This window comes from Papio anubis, chromosome 9, assembly GCF_008728515.1.
Source record: "Papio anubis isolate 15944 chromosome 9, Panubis1.0, whole genome shotgun sequence".
Taxonomy (NCBI): domain Eukaryota; kingdom Metazoa; phylum Chordata; class Mammalia; order Primates; family Cercopithecidae; genus Papio; species Papio anubis.
The window spans coordinates 13,780,054-13,796,891 of record NC_044984.1 but is presented as its reverse complement, the minus strand read 5'-3'; positions in this window follow the sequence as shown (position 1 = coordinate 13,796,891).

The following is a 16,838-nucleotide window of genomic DNA, read 5'->3' as shown; positions in this document are numbered from 1 at the left end:
CCCATCTCTACATAAAATAATAATAAAATGTTTAAAGTGAATGGAATGCATTGAGATTTGATCCTGTAGCAAAGTCATCCCTTTTGAATTTTGAACATTTATTTCATGCCTCTTTTCCAAGCATATTTTGAATATTCAGAGATAAAATGAGTAAGTTACTGCCATCAAGAAGCTCCTATTTTTCTAGGAGAGAAAGGGGAAAGACATGTAATTGTACACATGTGCTTTGCTCTAATAGAGTGGTATAAATCGAATGCTATTGGTATACAGAAGGACAAATTTTGTCAGCCAAGTGTATGGGTATCTTCAAAGAGCACAGGTGCCATCTGTTCTGAGCTAATGACCCACTGAAGAAGGCCACACCAAATTTGGGGAACAAACAGCATAAACAAATGCCAGAGTATTTTCCAGGCAGGGTGTATTTAGAGAATCTAATGTTGAATATTTAATTTGTCCTTTGCCCAAGAATAATGCAATGAACTAGGCAACTAGTTGAATAAAAATTGAAACCAAGTTCAAACAAGCCCATTGAAAAATGGGCAAAAGACTGGAAAAACATGGCCAATAAGCATAAGAAGAGATGTTCAAGTTGATTAGTCATCAAGAAACTACAAATCAAGACAAAGAAACTACAAATCAAGACCACACTGAGGCTGGGCATGGTGGCTCATGCCTGTAATCCCAGCACTTTGGGAGGCCGAAGTGGGCAAATAACTTGGGACAGGAGTTCGAGACCTGCCTGGGCAACGTGGTGAAACCCTGTCTCTACTAAAAATACAAAAAGTTAGCTGGGCATGGTGGTGCACACCTGTAATCCCTGTTATTCGGGGGCTGAGGCATTAGAATCACTTGAACCCTGGAGAGAGGTTGCAGTGAGCAGAAATCAGCCACTGCACTCAAGACTCTCTCAAAAAAAGACCACAATGAAATACAACTTTGGACTCAGTAGATTGACAACAAATAACAAATGTTACACAGAATCTCTTATATTGCTGGTAGGAGTATAAATTGTTTCAACTATTTTTGAAACTAAGGGTTTGCATGATCTTGTGAAGTTTAAGATAGATTCACATTATATGCTCAAGCAGCAATTCCACTTCTGGATATTTACCTAAGGAAATGATAGCGTGAATGCCCCAGGAGACGTCATTAAAGTTCTTAGTAGAACTGCTCACAATAGCAACAACAAAGAAACCAAATGCCCATTGACAAGAGTGGATGAATAAATTATGGTGAAATATTTTGCAGTCAAAATTAACAGATAAATCCAATATGACTTAACAGTGGTTTACAGTGAATGTTTTGTTTCTCTGCTGATACATATTAAGACTTGCGACTTCTTCGTATGTTTGGCAGTTTTATTCTGAACTTATATGTGATTGAAGGTCATCTGTGGGAGTCTGAGAAACTAAATTGAGCATGCTGCCTCCAGAGATAATTAGCATTTGCTTATCTTTTGGGTCACATACTGCTATGGACTGGGGCCACTTTAGCCCTATTTGAGTATCCTAGGCTATTAGAAGAGTCAAGTTTTATTTCTTACAGCTTATTCCCAAGGCTTATTCTCCTGTGTAACCCTAGATTTATATATATATTTAAGATTCAAGGGATACACATGCAGGTTTGTTACATGAGTATTTGCATAATGCAGAGGTTCAGGCTTCTGATGACCCCATCACTCAAGTAGCAAACATAGTACCCAATAGGTAATTTTTTAGTTTTTCAACCCTTGCCACACTCCCTCCCTTCGCATGAAACCCCAGTGTTAGAAATACTTGTTCCCCAGTGCCGTAAAGAAATAGTACTTGAACATAAATTTAATTTCTTCAGCAAGGCCATTTTCACTTTCTGCAGAAAGAGTACACTCGCTAGCAGTTTTGTCATCAGAGTGCACAGAACAAAGGAGACAGGGTCATTTATAACCTGATGCATCCACCCTACTGCTGTGTCTGGTTTCCATTGGCTGGAACGGGACCTCACGTTCTGTATTTGTCTCTATTGCCTAGTAACTTAGAACTTTTTAAAAGAGGCAAAGGTAGAGTAGAACAGAGGAAGAAGGAAGTAACTTGTGGAATGCTGAGAAAGGTAAAAACATCTTCAAATAAAGAAGAGAAACAGGCTATGACCTAATGCTTGCTTGGACCAATATAAGCATGCCAGGGCAAATATTTAGGCTAAATTGTGGGAGCTAAAAACATAAAGTACATTGATTCCTTTATTACAGCTAGCAGATATTTAAGAATGTTAGCACAGGTCTTTGAATAAATTTTGCTTCTAAGGGAAGTTACTATTTATTCCTAATTAGATGGGGAAGAAAGTCTTTGAAGAGAAACCTCTACTTTTTACGTGAGTGTCTATTGTTTCCATCTTTGTGTCCATCTGTACACAATGTTGAGTTCTGACTTATGAGGACATGCAGTATTTGTTTTTCTGTTTCTGCATTAATCTGATTAGGCTAATCACCTCCAGCTGCATCCATGTTGCTGCAAAGGATGTGATTTCATTCTTTTTAATGGCTGTGTAGTATTCCATGGTATATATGTACCACATTTTCTTTATCCAGTCCACCACTGATGGGCACCTCGGTTGATTCCATGCCTTTGCTATCATGATTGGTGTTGTGGTAAATACACAAGTGCAGGTGTCTTTTTGGTAGAACGATTTGTTTTCCTCTGAGTATATACCCAGTATGGATTCATGCACCTCAAGAAAACTTGGTTGGTGTGCAGTTCGGTGTATTATGAGTAAGACTGGACCTAGTGTTAGAAAATCTGCATTTGAGGCTTTGTTCTGACAGTGTCTAGTGTAAACATGGGCAGACCACTTAAACCTCTCTTTAGTCTTCTCCTCTGTAGAGTGATAATATGATCTAATTAGCAGGATTGTTGTTTTATTCAACGAGACAGCATATGTAAAGAACTTAGTAAAATAAAAAGGCAACGTATTTATAATGGTCTAAGTTATCTTCTTCATGTTTTATTTATTATTAGTGAAAAGATTAAATTCAAATCTCTTTTTTGTGTCATTACTTTTATGCAACTCATACAGATACAGCTTTTCCACTTCCTTGTATTAAGATTTACTAGTGAAACTGACATTTTTTCCTTTGGTATAATCAGATTGAGTATTAAGTTTATCTTTCATGTCTATCATTATTCTAAGTTAGCTGAACATTGACTACTATATTATATTTTTCAAGGTCTGTGAATAGTTAGAGCCACATTACAAAGTCAGTACAAGATGTAACTTACTCATGCAACCAAAGGTCAAACCAGGACTATTAAGGGTATTGCTGGAGTTACAGTGACTTGATACAATTGTGGCAAATAGAAAACCAAGAGTTTGCAATCTGGTTTGGAGGTCCTTGGTAAAATTTCCAAGTGTGACAGATGTGTCCTTGACATTTCTCTCTTTCTGTACCTATTCTCTTCCATCCTTCAAGCACCCAACACTTTCACACTTTGTATTGGTCTGTTCTCATGCTGTTAATAAAGATATATCCAAGATTGGGTAATTTATAAAGAAAAGATGTTTAATAGACTCACAGTTCCACATGGCTGGGGAGACCTCACAATCATGGTGGAAGGTGAAGAAAGAGCAAAGTCGCATCTTACATGGCAGCAGGCAAAGAGAGCTTGTGCAGGGGAACTCCCATTTATAAAACCATCAAATCTCATGAGACTTATTCACTACCATGACAACAGTATGGGAGGAAACCGCCCCCATGATTAAATAATCTCCCCCTGGCCTCAACCTTAACATGTGGAAATTATTACAATTCAAGGTGAGATTTGGGTGGGGACACAGCCAAACCATATCATTCCTCCCCAGCCCCTCCCAAATCTCATGTCCTCACATTTCAAAGGTAACCATGCCTTCCCAATAGTCCCCCAAAGTCTTAACTGATTTCACCATTAACTCAAAAGTCCACAGTCCAAAGTCTCATCTGAGACAAGGCAATTTCCTTCCACCTATAAGCCTGTAAAATCAAAAGCAAGTTAGTTACTTCCTATATACAATGAGGGTACAGGCATTGGGTAAATATACCCATTCTAATGGGAGAAATTGTCCAAAACAAAAGGGCTACAGGCCCCATGCAAGTCCAAAACCCAGTGGGTGGTCAAATCTTAAAACTCCAAAATGATCTCCTTTGACTCCATGTCTCACATCCAGGTCATGTCGATGTAAAGGTGGTTTCCCATGGTCTTGGGCAGCTCTGCCCCTGTGGCTTTGCAGGGTACAGACCCCTTCATGGCTGCTTTCCCATCTAGCATTTTTGAGTGTCTGCAGCTTTTCCAGGTGCATGGCGCAAGCTGTTGGTGGATCTACCATTCTGGGGTCTGGAGGATGGTGGCCCTCTTCTCACAGGTCCACTAGGCAGTGTCCCAGTGGGGACTCTGTGGGGGCTCCCACCCCACATTTCCCTTCTATACTGCCCTAGCAGAGGTTCTCCATGAGGGCTCCGCTGCTGCAGCTTGCTTCTCCCTGGATATTCAGGCATTTCCATACATCCTGTGAAAACTAGGCAGAGGTTCCCAAACCTCAATTCTTCTGTGCACCCGTAGGCCCAACACCACATGTAAGCCTCCAAGACTTGGGACTTGCACCCTCTGAAGCAATGACCTGAGCTGTATGTTGGCCCCTTTTAGCCATGGCTGGGATGCAGGGCACTAAGTCCTGAGAAAGGACAAAGCAGCAAGGCTCAGGGTCCAGCCCACAAAACCACTTTTTCCTCCTAGACCTCCAGGCCTGTGATGGGAGAGGCTGCCTGAAGGCCTCTGACATGCCCTGGAAACATTTTCCCCATAGTCTTGGTGGTTAACATGTGGCTCCTCATTGCTTATGAAAATTTCTGCAGCTGGCTTGAATTTCTTCTTAGAAAATAGGTTTTTCTTTTCCATTACATTGTCAGGCTGCAAATTTTCTACTTTTATGCTCTGCTTCCTTTTGAAACATAAGTTCCTGTTACAAACCATATCTTTGTGAACACATAAAACTGAATGCTTTTAACAGGATTTAAATAATCTCTTGAATGCTTTGCTGCTTAGAAATTTCTTCACTAGAAACCCTAAATCATCTCTCTCAAGTTCAGAGTTCCAGAGATCTCTAGGGCAGGGGCAAAATGCAACCTGTATCTTTGCTAAAGAATAACAAGAGTCACCTTTGCTCCAGTTCCCAAGTTCCTCATGTCCATCTGAGACCACCTCAGCCTGGACTTTATTGTCAATATCACTATCAGCATTTTGGCCAAAGCTATTCTTCTGAGCCCTCCAAACTGTTCCAGCCTCTGCCTATTACCTAATTCCAAAGTTGCTACCACATTTTCGGGTATCTTTATGCAGCACCCCACTCCCAGTACCAATTTACTGTATTAGTCTGTTCTCATACTGCTAATAAAGACATGTTCAACACTGGGTAATCTGCAAAGGAAAGAGGTTTAATTGACTCACTGTTCCACTTGACTGGGGAGGGCTTACAATTATGGCGGAAGGTGAAGGAGGAGCAAAGTCACGTCTTACATGGCAGCAGGCAAACAGAGTTTGTGCAGGGAAACTCCTATTTTTACAACCATTAGATCTCATGAGACTTATTCACTACTATGAGAACAGTATGGGGGAACCACCCCCATGATTCAATTATCTCCACCTAGCCCTGCCCTTGATACATGGGGATTATTACAAATCAAGGTGAGATTTGGATAGGGACACAGACAAACCATATCACACTTCCTTCTGACAACTCAAAGCCTCTCATTACACACTTTATTTTAAATGTAGATTCAATGGTTTTCCTATCATTCCTTTGCAACATTTACAAGCTGATGTTTTAATTACCCATAAGTAGTTTTTGTTTGTTTTTTTTGAGATGGAATCTCGCTCTGTCACCCAGGCTGGAGTGCAGTGGCATGATCTCAGCTCACTGCAACCTCCACCTCCCAGGTTCAAGCAGTTCTCTGCCTCAGCCTCCTGAGTAGCTGGGACTACAGGCGCCCATCACCATGCCCAGCTGATTTTTGTATTTTTAATAGAGTCAGGGTTTCACCATCTTGGCCAGGCTGGTCTTGAACCCCTGACCTCATGATCCACCCACCTTAGCCTCCCAAAGTGCTGGGATTTCTAGCATGAACCACCACACCCAGCCCACCCAATAAGTATTTTTTTAAATAACTGGCATTGAATTCATCATGATTATGATCATCGTCTGATAATACATTTGTTCATTATGAAATCTAAAATCCTTTGTACATATTTTTGTAATTATAAAATAATCTACCACTAAATTCCTCCCTAGAAACTCAATCAAATCATAATATCCTAAAATACAAACAGCACCCTTATAATCTTAAAAATTATAATAGTGTGCTATGGTTTTAATATTTGTCTCTTCCAAAACTCTTATTGAAATTTAATAACTCCGTAACTGTAAGAAATAAATTCCTAGGCCAGGCGCAGCGGCTCATGTCTGTAATCCCAGCACTTTAGGAGGCCTAGACGGGAGGATCACCTGAGGTCAGGAGTTCAAGGCCAGCCTGGCCAACATGGTGAAACCCCATCTCTACTAAAAATATAAAAATTAGCCAGGTGTGGTGGCAGGTGCCTGTAATCCTAGCTACTCGGGAGGCTGAGGCAGGAGAATTGCTTGAATCTGGGAGGCGGAGGTTGCAGTGAGCTGAGATTGCGCCACTGCACTCCAGCCTGGGCGACAGAGTGAGACTTTGTCTCACAAAAAAATAAAAAGAAAAGAGATTTCTTTCTTTTCTTTTTTTTTAACCCAGTTTCAGTTATTTGGTTATAATCAGCAGAGAACAGACTAAGACATAATGCATATCAATAAGTTTTCCATAATACTTATTGTGCTGTCTTACATTTTTAAATAGGATTTGTGAAATTTGATGAAAAGCAAATTGTCTTAGCGATAAATTATATATTAATCTTATAATTTGAAAAACCATTGAATTAGCTGCACTAGATATACGAAAAGGAAATACTTTATATTTTTCAATTAAATGTCTACATTTTTGTGTCGTCTTTATTAATCATCATCATCATTAGCTCTGAACTCTTGTTTACTCTTTGAAGCATAAGATGAAGAAACTGGGGAAGGTGCTTCCTGAGTTCAGCCTTTTTATAAAATAATTTTGTTACAATTGTATTTCTAAGCAACTTAAGTGGTTTTGTATTTTTCATTTAATCTGGCAGTCTTTATCTTTTAATAAGAGAATTCAGTTCATTCACATTTAAAAACTGCAAATATGATTTTTCCTTCCTTCTTACTTTGTGTGTTTCTATTGCTTCTTTTTATTTTATTTATTTTTTGAGACAGGGTCTCACTCTGTCTCCCAGGCTTGAATGCAGTGGCACCATCATGGTTCATTGCAGCCTTGACTTTCTGGGCTCAGGTGATCCTCTCACCTCAGCCTCCTGAGTGGCTGGGACTACAGGCGTGTACCACCATGCTGGCTAATTTTTTGTATGTTTTTGTAGAGACAGAGTTTCGCCATGTTTCCCAGGCTGGTCTCGAACTCCTGAGCTCAAGCAATCTGTCCACTTCGGTCTCCCAAAGTGCTGATATTACAGGCATGAGCCACCACACCTCGCCTTATTGTTAAGGTTCTTTCAAGATACTATTTGTAACAAAAACTGCTAGTGATCCCTGCATTGTCCATTCTCTCCTTTGCTCTCAGTATCAGAACCTAAGTTCTATTGAGAGTGGTAAAGCACTCAGTGGGAAATGTGGGTTTTCCAGTCCAACTGCGAACCGTCCTTGCAGAGGATAACGCAGACAAGAGAAGCTTTGTGCTTCAGTCTTCCTCCTTGTTCCTGCTTGGAATATGGAAGTAATAATGACCATATAGCATTCATAAGATGACACTGAAGATGGAAACTGAATATTAATGATATTGGAACAAAAAAGATAAAAGGAAACTGGACATTGATGAAATCATGAGGCCACTGCATCAGTCTTAGGTAGTCTACCTTCAGATATATTGTACATGAGGGAAGAGTAAACTTTTATGTTTAAGCCCCTGTTATTTCAGCTCTCTGTTATAATTTTCCCAAAGTGATACCAAACTGGTAGAATATGTATTCCTCTTTTTTTCCTTGTTAATTTAGAAGTAATACTGTATTTTTCTATTTCATTGGTTGTTACATTCTCTTTCATGGAATGCATAGTCAAACTACATTTCTTTGCTCTTTTATGAAATACCAGCTCTTGTATATCCAGCCACATCGCTACTTCTCCCACCTCAGAAAGTGGAGACTTCCAGAATATTTACTGCCCCACCTTCCATCTTTACTCTCTGGTTGACATCTTTTCATCACTTCCGTTTCCTTTCTCTGTATCCCTTGTCAACTTCAAAGATGTAGGGAGATTAGCACTTCAATTCTAGACTGTTATTAGGATTTCTCTTGCCGAATACCTCTATTATTTCAAGCATCTTTATTTAGCATTTACATTGCAAATTCCCAGTCACTATATCATTATCTACTCAGACTTAATTATATATGCAACAGATGAATCATTGCTCACTACTGTTTGTTCTCTTCATCTTCTCTGATTTCAAAGTCTGTATTCTGATTTATTTTTTGATTGAATAGTCCTTTTTAAAGAATTTTCCTTAGATGAGTTATGTCGGTAATAGAAGCTTTAGGTGTGCACGGCAACTTATTCAAGCTTATGTACATGGCATTTGAGGTTGGGGCATGGAAAAATACGGAGGCACTGTGTGTATGTTCTTTGTGCATGAGCATGAAACTCCTTGACCCTGAAAACAGGACAGGGAGTGGAGTGCGTGGTGTAATAAGGAATACTGAAAAGAGCCTCCTGATAATGCAGTTTGAGTGTTTTTACAAGGCCACAGGTGTCTCACGACCCGACCTCAAAAAGGCCATCTAGTGAATGTTTGTGGTTTAACAAGCCCTTTCAATAAATACTTGGTGGACGGATGCTGGGACGGACTCTCTCAGGCTGCCCCCCGGCCTCACTCAGCTGGAATAGTCTAAGAACTTATTCTTGGCGTTCACTGCAAGCTATAAGCTCTGCAGGAGCTAAGAAATGTTGCACTCCATGACTATCTTTTCTTCATGCTGTCTGTTAAATGCTATCTTAATGACATTTCAGTCTCTTTTTTTTTTTCTCAGAAGTCTAGATAGTGTTCCATGGTACTGTAGATTCTGAGGTTAGCTAAGGGTCCCATGCTAAGAGAAGATTTGAAATGTGCTCAGCACAAGGAAATGGTAAATGTGTGAGGTGATGTATATTCTAATTTCCCTGAGTTTATCACTACACTTTGTTTCTTTTTATTTTTGGTTTTATCACGATGTTATTTGTGACAAACACTGCTTCTGACGCCCTCCATTCTCTTTTGTTCTCAATATCAGAATCTAAACATCATAGGTACTCCCTAAATATGTACGATTATTATGTATCAGTAAACATGTAAACATAAAGGAAGAGTATAATAACGAATAAAGAAGACCATCCACGATAGTTCTTTGGCCTTTATCTTATTGATTCCATGTCTCTGCAGAACCCTAATGCAACCTTCTAACACTTCATCATATTTATACATGTTTTATTATGTATTCAGAGCACAGTTGTTTGCATTTTCCATTTCCTTTGAACCTATATACAAAGGCACATGGATAAGGACAAGATATTATATCTCTAGATAACCTTAATTTATGTACCAATATTTTTCCCCATTGTCTTTTTCCCATTATCCTCCAAATATATTCATATCCCATCCTCTTTTTTTTTTTTGAAACGGAGTCTCACACTGTCACCTGGGCTGGAGTGCAGTGGCACGTTCTTCACTCTCTGCAACCTCTGCCTCCTGAGTTCAAGCAATTCTCCTGCCTCAGCCTTCCAAGTAGCTGGTATTACAGGTGCCCGCCACAACGCCTGGCTAATTTTTTGTATTTTTAGTACAGACGGGGTTTCACCATGTTGGCCAGGCTGGTCTCGAACTCCTGACCTCGTGATCCGCCTGCCTCGGCCGCCCAAAGTGCTGGGATTACAGGCGTGAGCCACCGCACCCAGCCCCCATCTTCTTTTCCCTCCATCTGACCTCCCCAAAACTTGCCCTTGTTTCTCACTAGTGCTCCTTACTGCCAGATGTTCTGAAGGGCAGTCTACATTCATTGCCTCCACTTCAAGTCACACTCACTACTCAAATTTTAAAATCTTCCACACTTATACTGAAATTACTCTAAGGTTATCAATGACCTAATTTTAAAAACCCAATTTTGTAGCTTATTTTCTCATTACAAAAGTAGTGGTTATTTAATGGGGGAAATGGCGAAATATATAGAAAAAGCATACACACAAAAACAACATTTAAAAGCCTCCTAAATACAGCACTCAGAGGTCATCGCTGATGAGCATATAATATATGCTAATAATGTGTTAGCATATACTATATGCTAATAATGTGTTAGCATATACTATATGCTAATAATGTGTTAGCATATATTATATGCAAATATATTCACATGGAATGGTATATTTGTTTATATTTGGGAGAACTTTCAAACATATAAGCAATGAATAATCAGAATAATAGTATACATATTACTTAAAATTTTTCTTTTTAACTTGTCAACATCTCAAGAATATTTCCACGTCAAAAAATATGTTTCCACAATGTAACTTTTATTAAATATCATATAAATACACCATGACTTATTTAACCAATTTCTTATTGTTTGACATTTTGTTTGTCTCTTTTTGAGAGCTATTATGAATTATGCCACAACAAATGTTACTGTTTATAAATCACTGTGACCCTCTGTGATTATTTACTTAGATACATACCCACAGGTAGAATATCTACATCAAGGGAAATGCATGGCTTTTGAAATATGGGCCTAACTTGCCCTTTTGAAGTTCTGCAATTAATGTGTTGAAATCCCCATTTCTTCACACTTTCATCAATCCTAATGGTAACATAGTTTTAAAACTACCATTTTTATCTGAAAATGATATTTTGATTTTTCATCTGAAAAAATGAAAAATAATATGGCTCAATAGTTATTTAGTGAATGAATGAATGATTATAAAAAGATTGATCACTCATTCATATATATATATACATAAGTCATTTAGATTTTGTTTTTTAAGAATTGTCAAGCTAGGCGCAATTGCTCATGCCTGTACTCCCAGCACTTCGGGAGGCCAAGGCGGGCAGATCACTTGAGGTCAGGAGTTCAAGACCAGGCTGGCCAATATGGTGAAACCCCATCTCTACCAAAAATATAAAAAATTAGCCAGGTGTGGGTGGCACATGCCTATAATCCCAGCTACTCAGGAGGCTGAGGCAGGAGTATCGCTTGAACCCGGGAGGCAGAGGTTGCAGTGAGCTGAGATCGGGCCACTGCACTCCAGCCTGGGTGACTGAGCGAGACGCCATCTCAAAAAAAAAAAAAAAAAAGAATTGTCAGTTTCTGTTCTTCACCATCTTATTTTCAATACAAATGTTAGTCTTTGAAAATTTGCTTTAAAGAATCATCTTATATATTATGACCATAAACTGGCATGTCATAATTTTCAGATAGATTTTCCTAGTTTCTCCTGACACTTTATTTTAGTTTTTGAACTAAACAGAAACTTGAAAATACTTATTAAATGACTTGAATTTTTCCTAGTAAATAAAAGGAGCATTAAAAAATTTACATAGGTTTTAACTAAAAAGTTATAAAATCTGAAACATGATATTGAGTTCTGTGAACATAGTAAAGCAAATATTGGTAAATGTTTTGAACTTATACTTCAGTAATAATATTTACTCCTCCAAATAGCAGGGTATGCGCCTTTGATTAGTGTGGGAGTAAGTAAGGTTTTTGAACATTTAATCTTCAGAAACAAAGCGAAAGGGAGAACATTTTCGTGGGGGCTCACAACAAAGTCTCACTTTTTCATTTGGCCACGTAATCCTGAAGAAAGACAGAGTATATGTGACTGAGAGGCAAGGAATGGAATGTTTCTATTTGCCTCACCCGTAGCATGTTGCACAGGTAACAATTTTTTCTAAACACCTTGGATTCTCTTAGCTCTGTTTGTAAGCACTCTTCTTTGCTGTTTGCTTGCTCACCCCTTAAAATTGCCAGTGCTTATTTGTGGGGGATTCCATTCATCTTCTCTACATCTGGTTTTATCTGGTTTCACTGGGTGATAAAATTCACAAATGCACCTTCTTTTTTCAAAGTTTTTTTGTTTTGTTTTGTTTTTTTGTTTTTCTTTGAGACAGGGTCTCACTCACTCTGTTGCTCAGGCTGGAGTGCAGTGGCACGATCTCCGCTCACCGCAACCTCTGCCTCCCAGGTTCAATCAATTTTCGTGTCTCAGCCTCCTGAGTAGCTGGGACTACAGGTGCCTGCCACCACACTCGGCTTATTTTTGTATTTTTTGTAGAGGTCAGGCTGGTCTCGAACTCCTGATCTCCAGCGATTCGCCCGCCTTGGCCTCCCAAAATGCTGGGATTACAGGCATGAGCCACCACGCCCAGACTCCGAGTTTTTTTTATTGATACACAATTGTACACACGTTTATGTGGTACATGTGATCTGTTGGTACATGCATAGAATGTGTAATGATCACATCAAGGTATTTAGCATATCTATCACCTCAAACATTTATTATTTCTTTGTGTTGGGAACATTTCAAATCTTCACTACTAGCTATTTTGAAATATACAATACACTGTTGTTAACTATAGTCATCCTATTGTGCTAATCAAACATTAGAACTTATTACTTCTATCTAACTGTATGCTTCTATATCATTCTACTCTCTACCTCCATGAGAACAGCTTTTTTTTTTTTTTTTTTCTTTTTTAGATGGAGTCTCACTCTGTTGCCCAGGATGGAGTGCAGTGGCACAATCTCAGTTCGCTGCAAACTCCGCCTCTTGGGTTCAAGTGATTCTCCTGCCTCAGCCTCCCAGGTAACTGGGATGTTACACCCAGGTAGCTGGGGTGCACGCCACCACACCCGGCTAATTTTTTTTTTTTTTTTTCCCGTAGAGACAGGGTTTCACCATATGGGTCAGGCTGGTCTCGAACTCCTGACCTCAGGTGATCCACCCACCTCAGTGTCCCAAAGTGCTGGGATTACAGGCGTGAGCCACCATGCCCAGCTGAGACCAACGTTTTTTTGTTAACTCCCATATGTCCTTATGAAAGGCACCTTCTTTCTAAATTATTTTCTTTTTCCTCCAAACTCTTCCTTACATTATAACTGTAAATAATGTTTTCTATTACAAATATTTATAGAAATTTATAGATGCTGAACAAACAAATCCCAAACTTTCAGAGGCTTAATGCAATACAAGTTAATTTCTCACTAAAATAACAGTTCAATGAAGGTGGGTATTTGTAGTCAGAAAATAGTGTTCCTTCCGGATTTGATTCAAGTGTGCCTAATTGTTTTAATCAAGTGAAGCTATAAGAATATGATGAGTGTTCTTTAACACTGATCTTCTGTCTTCTACCTGGAGCCACAGGTATGCCACCATGCCCAGCTATTTACAGGAAATCTTAAAAGATGTCACACATGCTGGAGTCAGTGGAGGTGTGGTGTGTGGCCATACAATGGTGTTCAGGTGACTACACTAATGCCATAAAAGCTTCACACAGGCCGGGCGCGGTGGCTTAAGCCTGTAATCCCAGCACTTTGGGAGGCCGAGACGGGTGGATCACGAGTTCAGGAGATCGAGACCATCCTGGCTAACACAGTGAAACCCCGTCTCTACTAAAAAATACAAAAAAAAAACTAGCCGGGCGAGGTGGCGGGCACCTGTAGTCCCAGCTACTCAGGAGGCTGAGGCAGGAGAATGGCCTGAACCCGGGAGGCGGATTTTGCGGTGAGGTGAGACCCGGCCTCAGCACCAGCCAGGGGGAGAGAGAGAGACACCCTCCCAAAAAAAAAAAAAAAAAAAAAAAAAAAGCTTCACACAGTCTAGGATAAGGGTGCTCAATACATCATAGTTTTGTTCTTTAAAGAAGATATATTCTCATGAAATAAAATCAAGATTTGCTTACCATTAGAGGCTTACAGAAAAAAAGGAAACCAGCAGGCATGATAAGAGTTCTATGACTGCTCTCCAATTTATTAAATTTGTATTCCACTAGGGAATTCAACCCTACCATTCCCGACACATCCAAGTGTGTATGCTAAGTACAAATCTCAAGTGCTGCCTTAGAGGATTCGGAAAAGAAGATGAGGCAATAATTTCTTCAACACATTATTATTTACCATAATCATACATATTACATATGACAAGCATTTTCTTATACCCTAGTGAAACACATCATAGGCCTCAGGGTCTGTACAATTACATATAGTAAAAACAAGTATTTGCAAAACTGTTTTATAAGTGTAACACTAGAAATAAGGAAAAGAATATGGGTATAAAAAGAACCAGTAAGAGTGATTTTTAAAGAGGAGTCAGGAAATTTATACCAGAATTTATACACTACACCTCTGACCTAGTCTCTAATAGAGGGAAGGGAGAAATGGTGCCAGGGGCATAGGAAATGACTATACCACTGTTAAGGAATTTAGGTTTTCATCTGAATGAATGTGAAGTTATTTAAGAATAATCAGAGGAGTTGTATAAACCAAATTTCTGTTTTAGAAAGACCACTTTGGCTGAGCGCAGTGGCTCATGCCTGTAACTCTGAGCATTTGGGGAGGCCAAGATGGGCAGATCACTTGAGGTCGGGAGTTCAAGATCAGCCTGACCAACATGGTGAAACCCCATGTCCACTAAAAAAATATAAAAATTAGCTGGGCGTGGTAGTGCGCATCTGTAGTTCCAGCTACTCAGGAGGCTGAGGCAGGAGAATTGCTTGAACCCGGAAGGGGACGTTGCAGTGAGCTGAGATCGTGGCTCTGCACTTCCACCTGGGCAACAGAGCAATACTCCATCCCCCCCCCAAAAAAAAAAAAAAAGGAAAAGAGCTAGGAATGGCGGCATGCATCTATAGTCCCAGCTACTCAGGAAACTGAGGACAGAGGGTCACTTGAGCCCCGGAGTCCAAGTCTAGCCTGAGCAACAAAGTGAGATCTCATTTCAAAAATAAGGAAAACAGAAAAATGAATTAATTTATAGAAATAATGAAAGATAAGAAAAATAAAAGAGATCAGTAAAATAAAAACATTAAGAAAACAAACCAAAAAAACTTTAAAAAAAAGGAGAACCAAAGCTAAAAGCAAACTTTTTGTAAACAATAATAAATTAGAAAAATGTCTGCTATGAGTAATTTTATTTTATTTTATATTTTTATTTATTTATTTAATTTTTGAGATAGAGTCTTACTCTATTGCCCAGGCTGTAGTGCAATGGCACCATCTCAGCCCACTGCAACCTCCGTCTCCCGGGTTCAAACTATTCTCGTGCCTCAGCCACCCGTGCAGCTGGGATTACAGGTATGTGCCACCATGCCCAGCTAATTGGTTTTCTTTTTTTTTTTTTTTGTAATTTTAGTAGAGACAGAGTTTCACCATGTTGGACAGGCTGGTCTCAAACTCCTGACCTCAAGTGATCCGCTCACCCTCCCAAAATGCTGGGATTACAGGCGTGACCACCATGCCCAGCCTGCTAAGAATAATTTTAAACAGCACACATATATAAAGAATATAAAAACAATTTAAGAAAACATTATGAGTAACTACAAGCTAAGTTTTTTATAATCAGTAGCTAATTGCATTTACCAGTATTTTTTACTGACACCTGATTCACAGTTGTTTCTTGCATCCTATTCCCTCTCCTGGACTCACTTGACATCTTTCTGAACCAGGTCCCTTTAGTATTTCTTTTAGCAAGAATGTGTGGGTTGCAAACTTTCTTTATCTTTGTATGTTTGAAAATGGCTATATTTGGTCTTTATTTTTTAATGATACGTTAGCTATTTATGACATTCTAGATCGAGAGAAATTTTCTCTCAGCACTTTAGAACTATTTAATTCTGGCAACTGCTACTGTAGCATGAAAAAGAAGCATGCTTTCCATTAGATTCTCAGTCTTTGAGGTGTTTTGCCTCAAGTATACTTAAACATATGTGGGTTTGGCCAGGCACAGTGACTCACACCTGTAATCCCAGCTCTCTGGGAGGCCGAGGCAGGTGGATCATGAGGTCAGGAGTTCAAAACCAGCCTGGCCAATATGGTGAAACCCCGTTTCTACTAAAAATACAAAAAAATTAGCTGGGCGTGGTGGCAGGTGCCTGTAATCCCAGCTACTTGGGAGACTGAGGCAGAGAATTGCTTGAACCCGGGAGGCAGAGGTTGCAGTGAGCCAAGATCGCACCACTGCACTCCAGCCTGGGCAACAGAGCGAGACTCCGTCTCAAAAAAAAAAAAAGATATGTGGATTTCAATTTGGGAAAATTCTCAGCCACTTTCTTTTTAAATATTGCTTGTTTTTAATTTTCTTCATTTTTTTTACTTGTGGAACTCATAAAATACTAATATAACAAAACAAGAATTATTAATAGTATAAATAGTATATATAAGTATACTTATAGTTAATATTTTCTGAGTGCTTACTTTTTTTAAATGGTGATTCACAAAAATTCTATGGAACAGGTGCTGTCTTTCCACCTGTTTTACAGATGAGAAAACTAAGAACACTGGCTGATAAGTAAAACTGGCTAGCATCACACTGTCAGTAAACAATGGATTCGAGATTTAAATTGTTATAACGTAGCTTCAGGGTCCGCACTATTAACTCCTTACCAAAGTACCTGGGTCAATTGCCCATGACCTAGCCACTTGGTTTTGCATCTTCTCTCTCTCTATGGCATTCTGGGTTGAGGCTCCATACACTCTTTAATT